General features: G+C 44.6%; 1 protein-coding gene across 1 annotated transcript in view; it reads right to left on the reverse strand.

Moving 5' to 3' along the window:
* The window catches only part of LAMA4 (laminin subunit alpha 4), a 123,717-nt gene extending 116,155 nt beyond the window's left edge, over positions 1 to 7,562 (reverse strand). Inside the window, exon 1 of the mRNA XM_056856368.1 lies at positions 7,552 to 7,562. The gene's annotated coding sequence lies outside the window, so the exon portion shown is untranslated. The remainder of the gene's footprint in view (positions 1 to 7,551) is intronic.
* Positions 7,563 to 14,689: the final 7,127 nt, after the last annotated feature.

Genomic DNA, 14,689 nt, shown 5'->3' on the forward strand with positions numbered 1-14,689 from the left:
CAAGAACGAGCCTCACAGCTCAAGGCCTCTCACTACGAAAGTCCCTTCGTCCATTATTAGAAGGAGCCATTTTGACAGGTTTGACCACTTCTAAGAAGAAAAAATCTTCAGGTGAAAAGAAATCTTTTAGTGAGTCGAAGAAGAAAGGCAAACATCACAAAGTCTTTTGGCACCAAAGATGTGTCCGGGACCATCATCCATTGGACTCGAGATTCGGAACCGATCACCTCGGGGTCGGACTCCTTCGACCTCAAAGGAGCTGTTGGCATCTAAGGAGAGACCCAGTAGGAAGAAGTGCGCTGATGAGTTTTTTTGAAATTGTCAATAAGCATGTGGACAGGAATGAGCCTGTGAAGTCCCCCACCAAAGACTGCTAAGCAAACTTCATAGTCATGGGATAAGAGGACAATTCTTTTTATGGACTGAGAGCTGGCTGAAAAATTGGAAGCAGAGAGTAGGAATCGATGATCAGTTCTCACAATGGAGGGTTGTGAGCAGTGGGGTCCCCCAGGGATCTGTGTTGGGACCGGTGCTTTTCAACCTGTTCATCAATGACCTGGGGGTGAATTGCAACCTTGGGGGTGACCAAGGTTGCAGATGACACCAAATTATTTAGGCTGGTTAAAACAAAATTGGGCTGTGAAGAGCTCCTAAAAGGATCTCTACAAACTGAAAGAATGGGCATTAAAATGGCAAATGAGATTCAATGTGAGCAAGTGTAAAGTGATGCATATTGGGGCAAAAAATCCCAACTTCACTTATACACTGATGGGATCTGTGCTGGCAGCGACAGACCAAGAAAAGGATCTTGGGGTGGTAGTGGTTTGCTTGATGAAGATGACAACCCAGTGTGAGGCTGCTGTGTGTTATGTTTCTGGGTATATGCCAATAAAAGTTGATTGATTGCTTGGTGCTCTTGTCACCCCCAAAGCTTGCAAGTCATCCCACTCCAATTCTACTCTATGCCAACGATGCAGTCCTCCTGTCCCGCAGAAGAATTGGTTTCAAAAGATCCTTACAAACCTTTTCTGAGTACCGCTCTAGGGAAGATCTTAAAATAAACCATCAAAAATCTAAGATTATGACCTTCTGTAAGAGGAACAAAATGCCTCCTTTTCGCTAGGTATTAGATGGCTTTGAGGTTCACCAAGTCAAGGAGTTTGTTTATCTTGGCATTCTTTTTTCCCATAACCTAAATTGGAATGCCCATCAAAAAGCAGTGTCCAACAAAATTAAACCTGGGGCTGGAGCTATTGTCATTTTTTTCCATACCAAAGGTGGCAAATATATCCCAGGGGCTATTCAGGTTTTCAACTTAAAAATAATCTCAGTTGTCCTTTTTGGTGTTGCTATTTAGATAACTGTTGTCAATGAATCTATAGATTGTCCATTGCTTCAGTTTTTACGAAAACTCTTAAATGCCCCTCGATGTGTTGCTGGCGTTACCCTTCGCTCAAGAGTTTGGCCAAATGTCGCTTGAAGCTAGGGCATGGATGGCTGCCTGAGGGGCTCCTAGCTTCTCTGAAGCATGGCCCTTTTAAATCCTCATGGCAAAAAATCTTATTATATTTGGTGCTTTGGAACAGGCAGGCAGGATAGGATAGGAACAGGCAGGATAATGCTGCTGCAGTTGTCTTGTTTGTGGGCTTCCTAGGGGCACCTGGTTGGCCACTGTGTGAATAGACTGCTTGACTTGATGGACCTTGGTCTGATCCAGTACGGCCATTCTTAAGTTCTTATGTTCCTGTTTGTTAAGCTTGTTATTCTCCCATGTGGGACTGCACAGAGACCACGAAGATGAAAAACAGCATTGCTTACCTGTAACTATTGTTCATCGAGTGGTCTTCTGCGCAGGCACACACACCTCCCTCCTTTCCCTGCAGCGGGTTGCTCCTCCAAGGTTGTAACACCATGGCGGCAAAGGGAGAACTGAGGGATGGCCGCTCCCCCACCCTCCATCACGTGGCCGTTTCGGCGGGAAGAGCCATTGGCGGAGTGGGAGGGGGAGCATCCCATATCTTCTAGAAGCTTTCCATGAAAAGTGCTCCATGCACAATTCCCATGTATGCCTGCACAGAAGACAACTCGATGAAGGACAGTTACAGGTAAGCAACACTGTTTTTCTTCACAGTATTATTCAAGGAATGTCCCCTCACCCTCTTATCTTTACAAAAACAAACGAAACCAGCCCTGTGCCTCCTAGGAACTTGTCAAGTTGCTCCAAAGTCAAACAGAATTGACTAAACTTGAAAATCTGTCAGACTGAGCAGCTTCATGATGCAACCTGGCAGCGGCGGGGGGGGGGGCATCACCCCTGCTGGGAAATCCTTGGGGTACTGACAGCTTTGAGGGGGCATTGCCCCTACCTGGAAATCTGGGGGGGGGGCTTGAGCCCTGCTGTGCCCTATAGTTTATGCCCCTACCTGGGCTGCCGGTCTGAGTAGACAATACTGACTTCGATGGACCAAAGGTCTGATTCAGTAGAAGGCAGCTTCATGTGTTCATGTGTACTCATGATTCTTCCTTGGGATACCACAGACAGTGGTAAAACAATGGGCGAAAACGCATGGTCGCTTTATCTTCCTTTAATCCCTGTTTCAGCCAGGATTCATCCAGGATCGAACCCATGCGTTTCGCCTAATGTGCGTTCAATCCTGGCTAAAACAGGGGTTAAAGGAGGATAAAGGGACCATGCGTTTTCGCCCAATGCCTCCTTTTGCACCTCGGCTCCCTTGATCACAGCAAGCGGCGGGGAGAATGGATGTGAAGGGCTGGAGGGCAGTCTCTGGTGCATTAGTAAAGTGGATGCACACTAAGTGTTTCTTTGAATACTGTTTTTAGAAGAAATGTCTACTTCAAGAGGAAAAATAACAAAAAGCTTTTAGTTATTTTTTTTGGGGGGGGGGAGTACTTAGAAAAGTATTATAAAACAGAGAAAGTGCACCAGCAGTGACATTTTCTCTCTCTTTGGTCAGATATGTATTTCAGCCTTGTAAGATTTCAAAGCATTGACCGTTGTGCTGCAAAGTGAGAATTAAAAAGACCAGAATCATAAAATGGGCCCCTGTAAGACCTCTGCCTGTGAGTTGGCCACTTCTGAAAAGAGTAGAAGTACAACAAAACGCTGAGCTTCTGAGTCTTAGGAAAGTGGTTCAGAAGATACCTAAAAAGGTATTTTACTTATGGCACTGTGGAATGCCCCTGTGTAGAAAAACAGGGCATGAATACCCCGGAAAGCTTTGCTTTCCTCCATTTTCCTTTCCCGTTTTGCATTTCATTTCTCTGCCTGCTTGTTAAATCAAGCAAAGTCAGCGTAAGCGCAATATACACACACTAACCGTGCCTTCCGAATGTTGCAAAGCTAAAGACATTTGCTTCTCTCCAGAGCTGGCTGAAGCCAGAATTGCTTGTCTGTTGTTTGCTAAGATCACGCCATAGAAACGTATCAATCGAATATTGCCTGTACTATTTTGTATAAAGCAAACGCCTTTAGAATGGGCAATGTGATTTTCTCTGGTTGTTCTAGGGTGGAGAGAAGGGACTTCCCCTCTCTCTCTAACGCTGGGCTGGTTAGAGTTTTTGATCCCGCCTCTGTACTGTTTAAACTCTTGTACAATTAAATAGTAAAGCTGTTAAAAAAAAAGAATTTCTGATCTCCAGTCGCTATCTTTCGTCAGAGTTATTTAGATAGCGTTTTCTCCGCACTACACTGGTGTTGCTTGAGGCAATGTGAAGCAGCAGCCAGGCATCGGAAGGTTGCGTGGGTGGATGATGTGCTTCATTCCCCAAGTCAGTAATTTCTATATCCTTGGGAAGCCTTGTGAGTAAAGGTACATTGAAGTTTGAAGTCTTCAGTGTGACATAGTTCAGGGCCGAATCGGCCACAAGAACAGTCTCATTAAAGGAAAGTAAGAAGTCTCAAGTCACAGGCCATTTAGAATCATAGAATCATAGAGTTGGAAGGGACCACCAGGGTCATCTAGTCCAACCCCCTGCACAATGCAGGAAATTATGCAGGGGAAATTTGCTCTGGGTTTGCCTCTTTACGGACGCACAGTTTTCTGATCTGAATTCTCAAAACTGTATGCATGAGGACTTTTTGCCCTGAAGATTTTTTGTTTTAAAGTGAAATTTTTTTAGTGAAAAAATGCTAAAATAGTTAACAGAAATGAAGGGGTGTGGGAAAGAGCTGGCTCTGTTCCTGATATCATTGCAATCGCTGCTGAAACTGACCAAAATGGCTTCTCTGGGAGGGGTTGGATGAGGGAGGGACAAGTGAGAAAGGGCAGGGGAAGAGAAACCCAAAGTTAAGACTATTCACAGACATTGCCTCAATTAGTTTCGCTTTGGGATTGAAGCAAAATTTAAAATCATGATAAGACGTGAAGGAGGTGGCTATCCCTTACTGTTCCAGGGAAGTGGTGCAAGGTACATTGCCTCCAAACATGGAAGCTTATATTTAAAGCCCTACTCTCAACCCATGGTACTGCTAGTGTTATTTCTCATGCTTGAAAAGAATCATGGGCTGATGTTTAACATGATCAGTGTAACACTCAACAATGCCCTCAAATGCACTAGAACTGCCTTCAAAAACTTACCCAAGATGTTATTTATTTATTCTTTTTGCCATCAAATCACAGCTGACTTATGGCGACCCTTATAGGGTTTTCAAGGCAAGAGACATTGAGAGGTGGTCTGCCAGTGCCTGGCTGCGCATAATGGCCATGGGCTTCCTTGGTGGGCTCCCTTCCAAATGCGAACCAGGGCCAACCCTGCTTAGCTTCTGAGAGCTTCCAAGATCAGGCTAGTCTGGGCTATCCAAGTCAGGGCAAATATTAGGAATTGGGGGTGGTGGTGGAAATTAGGAAATAACGTAGTCTTCTCTTAATTTTCAATCTCAACCTATCATCATTGTTCTTTTGTAGCGGTTTGTATTACTCTAACCATTTGGTTTGGCTTCACTGGGGGAGCTGCTGGAACAAATGCCCTAGAATGATCTAACTGGGAGCTATAAATACCACCCTAGTATTTGGAGTGTTTCTTAAATAACAAGCAAATACAGGCATGTGTGCTCATGTCTTGGGGTTCCTGCTTTCCCTGAGGAAGCATTGTCTTTTTGCTCTTTCCCATCTGGCAATGCATCAGCCTTGACATTTTTATCCTTTGTGTTCTTAACACCTGGCATCTGGCCTGCCAAGTCTATCATGGCTTAGCTTCATTTAATATTGTACTGCTTCTTCTCCCCCTACCCCATTGTCATACCTCATTTCTCTCATGTGTTTTCTAACTGCAGCTTTCCAGTTAATTGTATCTTTAGTCCGTGGCCAAGTGAAGATGTCATTTTTTAACTATTGAGAGCTTAAAGACACATCTGCACATTGGGCAAGGCTTCTCAAAATGATGGCCCCAGGAGTATATGAGGAAGGGAAGTAGAAACAGTGATCTGACCAATGTTACATGTCTGCTATGTTGCAAAGACTGAACATTGGATGGCTGAGAAAATATGAGGGCAAGAAACATTTCTCTGACTTTAGAGGCTAACTGAATACTGCATTATACTTGTCACTCAGGTCTGGAATACTCATGAATTCTCTTTAAATTACTAATATTGTGATTGCTGAACTCTACACATTTCTTCATGAGAGAGGTAGCAGTTACAATATCCATTGTAAGGAATTGCACAACCTTACTTGCAATATTCACATGAACAAAATGTCAGTTAAAGGATATGGGAGTTCAGATGGTATTTTCCCCAGTATTCCCTGTTAGAGCAAAAGGAAGGTGGAGGGAGCAGAAGTGTCAGCTCCTGCCAACATAACATGAGGCAAGGGTCACTCTTTGTTTGGCCCCAGCAGAGGGTAGTGGTTGGGGGTTACAGTGATTCTGGGACTCATTCTAAACCAGGGGTCAGCAAACTCATTAGTCAAAAGAGCCAAATATCAACAGTACAACGATTGAGATTTCTTTTGAGAGCCAAATTTCTTAAACTATATAGGTAGGTACACTGTTTATTAACTTAATAAACTTTAATTAAAGTTTTAAGTCTTAATTAAACTATAGGTACACTGAATAAAACTTGATATCATACTTAATAGTGATCTTATTTATTGATAAAAATTAAATTGTAAGTCCCTGCCATTTCCCCCTCCCCGTCTAGTCCTCGTCTGGAGGCCTGGTCTACCGCCATAAAAGCCTATAGGTAGTCCTGCCCTCCGGCTGAGTCCCATTGGGAGGCCAGGTCTACCCATTGGCTTTCTTGGCAGTAGACCTGGCCTCCAGAGGCCCAAAGAAGCCAATTGGTAGACCTGGCCTCTGAAGGGGGACTTTTCCCCCTCCTCGGAGTCCAGGTCTACCGCCAAGAAAGCCAGTGGGTAGACCTGGCCTCCCAATGGGACTCAGCCGGAGGCCAGGTCTACCAAAGGAAGCCCACCCCGCCCAACAGCTGATAGGTGGAGGGGGCCAGGAACTGCCGAGCCGCCCGCCCAGCAATCGCGTGGCTAGAGGGGAGGGGAGGCTTTAGCCTCCCAGCCATTGAGGGCAAGGGAAAGGGGGACCCGGCCATTCTCCACAGTGGGGGGGGGGAGAGACAGCGCGCTCGCTTGCCCGCTCTCTCAGGCGCGCCGGCTCCGCAGCCCAGCTGCCAGCGCGAGCGGGCGCAAGAGCAGGGGCTCCAAACCAAGTTCGGAGAGCCGCACTCAACGGGCCAAAGAGCCGCATGCGGCTCTGGAGCCGCAGTTTTGAGACCCCTGTTCTAGACTTTTGTGCAGGGCCCCAGAATTACTAAGACTGCCTGTGATTCTGACATGAGCATTTAGCTCACATGGAATTCTGGTCAACCTTTTTGGGTAACATCATCAGTCCACATGAACTTGAACTATTCCTTAATAAATACCAGGGAATATCTGGAACATTGCTTGAAAAGTATTGCCTTAGATCAGCGTACTCACTCACAATGATATTTTTTTTCCTGTTTGATTTGATAGCTAACATTTCTGCTGAAAAGAAACATGACTATGTTTCAAATGTTCGCTCAGATTTTTGATTCTTCTGTGAGAAATTGCTTCCCCCCAGAACAATTCTGGGTCTGTAAAGTTTTTCACAACTGCGCTGGCCATCCAGATAAAAACAAACAAACAAGTGTGGTCATTCAAACATCATGTTTGCATGTGTACAGGCACTCATTTTCTCAAATCACAAGTTAGTTTTTTTTACCACCCTGCTCATAATCCTTAAATACGAACAGAAAATGGAGCAACAGTGCATGGAAGAGGGCCAGGACTGGTTTTGCTTGTCTGTTAGCAATAAGGCTGGCTGAGCAGCTGGCTCCCAGTCCATTAATGGGAAACTCTGACAACCAGAGCCACAAAATCCAGCTGTTAACCTGTCTACAGTATACCTTACTGCCAAATGAAGTGTGTATGTGCTGCCCAATTCTGCTTAAAATTGGAATAAAAGCACAGGTCCGCACTTACCTGTGAACCCCTGTGTGCTGGCCAGAAATAGAAGGAGCCCTCATCCATGCTCAATTCACTTGCCTTTGGGTTGTCCCACCCTCCCTCTCTATATTTTGGCTGTTGTATTCTTTTGCTTTATATAATTTCATCACAACTTTTGGTGGTGTTTGCATGGGGGCTGTGGCTCAGTGGTAGAGTATCTGCTTGGCGTGCAGAAGGTCCCAGGTTCAATCCCCGGCATCTCCAGTTAAAGGGGCTAGGCAAGTAGGTGATGTGAAAGATCTCTGCCTGAGACCCTGGAGAGCTGCTGCTGGTCTGAGTAGACAATACTGACTTTGATGGACCAAGGGTGTCTGATTCAGTATAAGGCAGCTTCATATGTTCATGGGGCTGGATCCAGTTTTGGGGAAAAGCTGGCCTGCATGCCCCCCCTTTCCCCACTCAGGGAATCCCAATAAGGGATGTTGGGGGAGGCCTGGAATGGGACATGTCCAGCTCGGAAACTGTCAGGGTGGCCTCCCACCAAGTGGCAGGGGAACCACACAGCAGACTTCAGTCTATGTGGGTCCCACATACTGCCATCCCAGGCTATAACCCAGCAGGTGGGCTAGGAGTAGGGATGCATCAGTCAGCAGGCAGGTTGGCTGATGCCTGGATCCAGCCCCTATGCTAGGCCGATGCCCTTACGCTATAACCAATAAAAGTTATCCAGAGTTAGGAATCCTGCCCCTAATCCAATGGGCCCTCTTGGCACATAGTGGAGCCCTCCTCTCTCCTTGACTGAATTTTATGATGGCCATCTATCATATCCCATTTGGCAGGTAGGCCCAAATGGCTGAACCACAGTTTCTGTTTCCCTGACTCTCCCCACTTGGGAAAATAAACAGTTTGCCATGGGTTCATAACAGCCAGTACCATTTTTCATGCTGTACCATTGGATGTTCCAAAGGAAAAAATTAGGCTGTGAGAATAAATTGCTAAACACCTGTTTCCAGTTTTTCTATTTGAGGTGTAGCTCCTTCTGCGTTCTTGAAATGAAACAGTAACTGTCTAAAATGGAACGCAGTTATCTTGCTGACTCAGTGCTTCAAAACTGCTGTAATGCACACTCCTGGCAAATGCAGGTTCACAGGTTGAGCCTTAAGCATCTGGTACCCTCACCCTAGAAGTGAAAGTATGTGCAAATTGGAGGTTCCATTCTGAGAAATGTTAGCATAGAACCCTCCCCTCCAAATTAACATTTAAAAGTAGGAAGAATTTCCTTCTAAAACTCACCCTGATGGAATTATAAATAAATGCACTTTTATTTCTCAATATTTTGTAGTGCAATTGCTGAAACAAGTTTAACCAACTCCTTTTCTTAGGGACTACCACAAACTCCCACGCTTGGTAAATTACTGCTGGCTGCCAGGATGTTCTTCACACTTCATCATTAAAGATTATTCTTACTGAGAGCTCCGAAGGCTTTCTGTGCAGTTCTTATTTTCTGCATTCCTTGTTACCTAGTTGACAAGCACAAAATTAGCTGGGGTGGATTTATATCCTGTCCTGCTGAGATAATCTTTTGCACTGCAGTCTGCATGGCTCAAGAGCTTGTCAGAGTAAATGGGAATATTCAGCTTGGATAGCACATTGTGCTTCAAATTTTTTCCTTCGAAGCATAGAGACATCTCAGTGTTTATAGCCGCTGTAGTGGCTTGGTATTTCTTTGTTACCGTAGCAGCCAGTGTTACACTGAAAGCCCGCTTGTGTTAATGGTGAAATGGGCTGAGTTGCTAATACCAAATTAAGGGGTTTTTTTCTGTTAATGGTTAAGGCCGTTGTATACCTTACACCATAAAGTTGGCCATCTTGAGTCATTATAAAGTTCTTATTCTTCTAATACTTTAATTTGTTTCGCTTTTCCTTTGATAATTTTTTAGAAATATTTTATGTACAAGAGACAACCCTATTTCTGTGAAACAAAAGGTTTTCTGTGAAATGGTCTTCTGAAAGTTTTGCTAAGGGAGAATTCAAAATTATTAGTAATGTAGACTTAGTAGAATTGTTGAAAATGAAAGGTAAAACTTTTAAAAATTATTATGATGCTTAATTTACTTTCACTAAAAAGAGAAAAAGGCTTAGCAATTCAAATACCAAAAATATTAATACAATATGCTTACAAGCCAAGATCAGGCACTGAATTTGATATTCACTGTAGTGGGCAATGGATTGTTTCTATTTACCATAAGAACCCTTCTAATCTGATCACTAGAGTTGCCAACCTCCAGGTAGTTGGCGATCTCCTGCTATTACAACTGATCTCCAGCAGACAGAGATCAGTTCAACTGGAGAGAACGGCTGCTTTGGCAATTGGACTCTATGGCATTGAACTCCCTCCTCTTCCCAAACCCCACCCTCCTTAGGCTCCACCCTAAAAATCTCCTGCCGGTGGTAAAGAGGGACCTGGTAACCCTACTGATCACCCTAAAGCAAGAAAATTCTTTAACAAGACAATAGTATTTACAAAAATTAAAATATAAAAACACTTTTAGGGATCGATATTAATAAAGCTAGATATATATTACTCTTTGAAAGTACAAAAGAAGTCTTGCTCCATCATAATTCATATCCCACAATTTATTTTAGAGGGGCTTTCCTGGTGATTGCTTTAAGATTACTCACACTGCTCAAAACATTAGCAGCCACTTAGGGAGTGACAACCATTTGTAAGGGAATTCTAAATGCTGTTTGTTATTCAAGCAAGTGAATGAGTTTGTTTTATCTCTACGTGGCTTTACAATGCTAGGAAAGGGGCATATAGTTCTGAGTTCATGTACATGGGCTGTGGAAAGAGCGTGTACCATATGGTCAAATGGTCCAATACAGATTAATTTAGCATGGGTCCCTCTATTCAGTGGTCATTGGCCTTTTACTAATCTGTGAGTTTGGTCACTTCTTGGTGGTGGTGGAAAGTGCTGTCAAGTTGCAGCCAATTTATGGCAACCCTGTAGGGGTTTCAAGGCAAGAGATGTTCAAAAGTGGTTTGCCATTGCCTGCCACTGTGTAGCACCCCTGGACTTCCTTGGTGGTCTGCCATCCAAGTACTAAACAGGGCCGACCTTGCTTAACTTCTGAGATCTGACAAGTTCGAGCTAACAGTCAGGTCAGGGCCGTCACTTCTTACACATGCCATATAACTGGGAATGACTTCACATATTATGTACATGATGGAGAGAACTCCTTTTTAATATTTCCTGTGTAGCATTTAATGGGGGATTTGTGCATCTCCTCTAGGGTGACATGAAACTGGAACTCATGCATCCATCAGCAAGGTTGATACACGGGTTCATAACTCAAACATTGCACAGGAAGTATGAGGAAAGGATGCCTGACAGCGCATTCCTGAAAGGAATGCCTGCGCTGGGCTTAAGAGGCAACCCAGCAACATTGCCTCCTAAGGAGGTTTCGGCACCGCTGAAACCTCCGCCCGGTGCCAAAAACCCATGCAACACTCATAGGGTTGCACTGGAGATACGCCAGCAAAAAGCTGCCTTATCTTGAGAAAAACAAAAAGGGGTGTTCCCGAGATGAAACGGTTTGGGAGGCTGACTAATGTCGTCCCCACCCCCGGCCAGCGCCATTACGCCCCAGAAATGCCTCCCAGGGCACCGGAACACCCTGGGAATGCCTCCCAGCTCACCGCCGCAGCCTGTGCTGGTGGCTGGTGGGAGGCTGCAGTGGTGGCCGGGGCCAGTGCTGCTGCGGCGGTGGCTGGGGACGGGCGGCCAGGCCTGTACTCTGGGGCCACTCACGCCTAAGGCCTTTCGCCGTGGCTGCCAGCGTATTTCAGGAATGCTCTGTGAGTAACTTAAGCTTCCTTGCCTTCCACTTATGTGTATTAAGTGGTATCACACCTTTCTCCAGAGCTATTTCCTGTTAAACTCTTAGGGATCACTCTGTCAACCAGATAACTGGTTATAGATCCTTCCTGATCCAAACCCGAATGTCTTCCTTTTCACTCCAGAGGAGAATCCTCCACCAGACAGCTTGCAGCTCACACCATTGTCTCCAAGATCTATCTGTTAACTTATCTTTCAGTCAGCTGTAAGAAATCTCCAACTGCCATTCTCAGAATTCTGTTCAAACTCCCTGTCAATCACAGGGTTCTATGACCAGGACAACTCTTTGAAATGCAGCTGTCTGTCACACCCCATATATTAGAAAGCACACAGTTATGTAAGCTGTCCATCTTTATTTTATTTGTAGTATTTTTTCATGTCACCTTGTAGGGCATTCGGATTAGACCAGTTAAGGAAAATGTGTATGATTCCCCACTCCTCCACATGAGCAGTGGTCTCTAATCTGGTCAACTGGGGTGGTGTCCCCACTCTTATACATGAGGCCAGCTGGGTGACCTTGGGCTAGTCACAGTTCTCGTAGAGTTCTCTCAGCCTCACCTACCTCACAGGGTGTCTGTTGTGGGGAGAGGAAGGGAAGGAGATTGTAAGCCGGTTTGATTCTCCTTAAAAGGTAGAGAAAATTGGCATATAAAAAACAAATCTTCTTTCCTAGTCACTACGAAGTAGGCATAGCCTATGGGAGGGAACCCTAGAAAATGTGTAATATTGCATATAATATTTTTTGGGAAACTCTTAGTTGGAGCTCACCTACTGTGACAAGGGAGAGGATTACTTTCTACCTAAGTATGGGAGAGATAAGAAGAATGTTTGGCAGCACAAAGAAATTAGCAAACATTGACTGCCAGCCAGCTAGAATTACTAAGAACACCGTAGCTCAGTTTTTCATGGTTACACATCATGCAGCATACTCTTGAACAGTACTGGAGTGAAGAGATAGAGGGGAGGGCACCAAGAAATGCCTGGGTTACCAATAGGGTTGCCAACCTCCAGGTGGTAAGTGGAGATCTCCTGTGATTACTACTGATTTCCAGGCGAGATCAGTTCACCTGGAGAAAATGGCTGCTTTGGAAAGTGGACTCTATGGCATTATATCTCATTGAACTTCCTCCCCTCCACAAACCCCAACCTACTCAGACTCCACCCCAAAAATATCCAGGTATTTCCCAAGCTGGAGCTGGAAACCCTCGTTACCAAAGGCAAAAGAAAACAAATATTTTAAAATAATATGATTTGGAATTAATATATCATGTTAGAAGGCTACTCATTTTTGGAATCTGGCTAGGATTATACCATAGTGACCATTCTACTCACATTCATTCTTAATTTGCAAAAAAGCTGTTATTTTTTGGTAGTAAAAATATCCTGTCCCTTGGAATTCTGCTGTGAATGCACCTGCGTGAGGAGAGGAAGGGCAAAATGCAAGTTGAACTGCAGGTCTAGAATTGGAATCTGAAGTATTTGATCTTGTTCTCATTGAGGTGGTGAACCTGTGTTTCGATTGTATCATTTCAGACCACAGGTTGGTGCTCACAAGACCAAATGCTCTCTCATTCAAAAAGAGAGAGAGAGAGAAAAAAAAGGAGTTTGTGTTGGAATAGTCCTGATTTGCATTGCATTATTGGTTCCGGGTAGGGGATGGTTTAACCTTTCCACCCCTGAAGTTTCACTAACTGAAACAGAGGTCCCCCCTGTTATCTGTCTGGGAAAGGAAATAAGACAGGCATTCTATCTTTGCCTGCCTTTTCCCTTTCCACAGCACGTGTATCTGTTTGGAGGAGGGGGATGGTTTCAATTAGGGAAACTGTAAGAGGATGTAAGGATTAAACTCTTCTTCTTCCTCCTCCTCCTCCTCCTCGCCCCATGCCCCTGGTCTGAACTATGGCATCACATAGCAGCTATTTACCTTTTGAAAACATTCCGAGATCTGATCATGGACGTCCAAGTGTCTTTCCTTTTTTTTTGGTCCTGAGAAAGTGGTTCACTCACTGTACAGACAACAACGTGATTTGAGGCTCAATGTGAGGGGGGCATGACCACACTGTCAGCCATTGATTGGCAGCATCCCAACTTGCCAGTCACGAACACCATCCTGACCTGGTTGCGGAGGGCTTGGCCATGATCCCTGTGCTCTCTGCGCATTCATCAGGAAAGTTTTTGAAATGTTTGCCTCTTGACCAATGGCCACAGGATGCTTGCTAGACAATGCTGGTGTTGTGCTGGCACTGTGCCACTGTGTTTGTGCTGCTGGCACTGAGTCTTAAAATAGGGATCAGATCCTATCTGTTTGTTATATAAACAAGCAACAAATGGGACTCTCAAGGCATTATTTAACATCTGTCCAAATTCACAGTGTTCGGACATTGTCCTGTTCAACCACAAAATCTGCAATTGACTATTTTCCTGATGTTGCTGATGGGATCAATAGCATTCTGCAATCTTTGATGAGACAGGATAAAAATAAGATGCCAATTGATTCTGTAATGTCATCCTAAGTAGTATTGCCAGCCAGTGCCCAGACCCATGTGACCTACACCTTATCACAACAAGCAAATTTGGGATTTTGAAAGCTACATACAGATAAAACTATTTTAGATATAATACTCCTGTTGAATTTCCCTGAAAAACTGATTGTTCATTTAGTGTTCAGTGTGGTAGTTTTGTTCGTTGGTTTCCCCTGCCCTTTTAGGTAGTACTTTCAAGTGTGTGTGTGTAAAGTGCCTTCAAGTCGCAGCTGACTTATGGCGACCCCTTTTGGGGTTTTCATGGCAGGAGACTAACAGAGGTGGTTTGCCAGTGCCTTCCTCTGCACAGCAACCCTGGTATTCCTTGGTGGTCTCCCATCCAAATACTAACCAGGGCTGACCCTGCTTAACTTCTGAGATCTGACGAGATCAGGCTAGCCTGCGCCATCCAGGTCAGGGCAGTACTTTCAAGTACAGGGTGTTATTTTCCTGCAGCTCTACAAAACAAAAATGAATTCATTTTACTTTTGCAGCCTTAAACTGGATCTGATGCTTGTCTTTCATACAACCCAATGCACAAAATAGCACTTTGAATTGTGCCTGGTAGTAGATGGGCAGCCAGTGGTGATCTTTCACCTCAAGGGTGATACAATCCCTGTATCTCACCCCAACAGTAGCCTGGCTGTTGCAATTTGGACCAGCTGAAGGTCCTGGACAATTTTCAAAGCCAGCCCAGTGTAGAGTGGATTGATGTAATCCAATTGAATATGATCAGAGCATGGATCACTGTAGCCATATGTCAAGCAACAGCTGTGGCTGACTTATCAGTCAAAGTTGATAGAAGTTGCTACTTGCCACGGAGGAGATCTGA

This window comes from Euleptes europaea, chromosome 10, assembly GCF_029931775.1.
Source record: "Euleptes europaea isolate rEulEur1 chromosome 10, rEulEur1.hap1, whole genome shotgun sequence".
NCBI lineage: Eukaryota > Metazoa > Chordata > Lepidosauria > Squamata > Sphaerodactylidae > Euleptes > Euleptes europaea.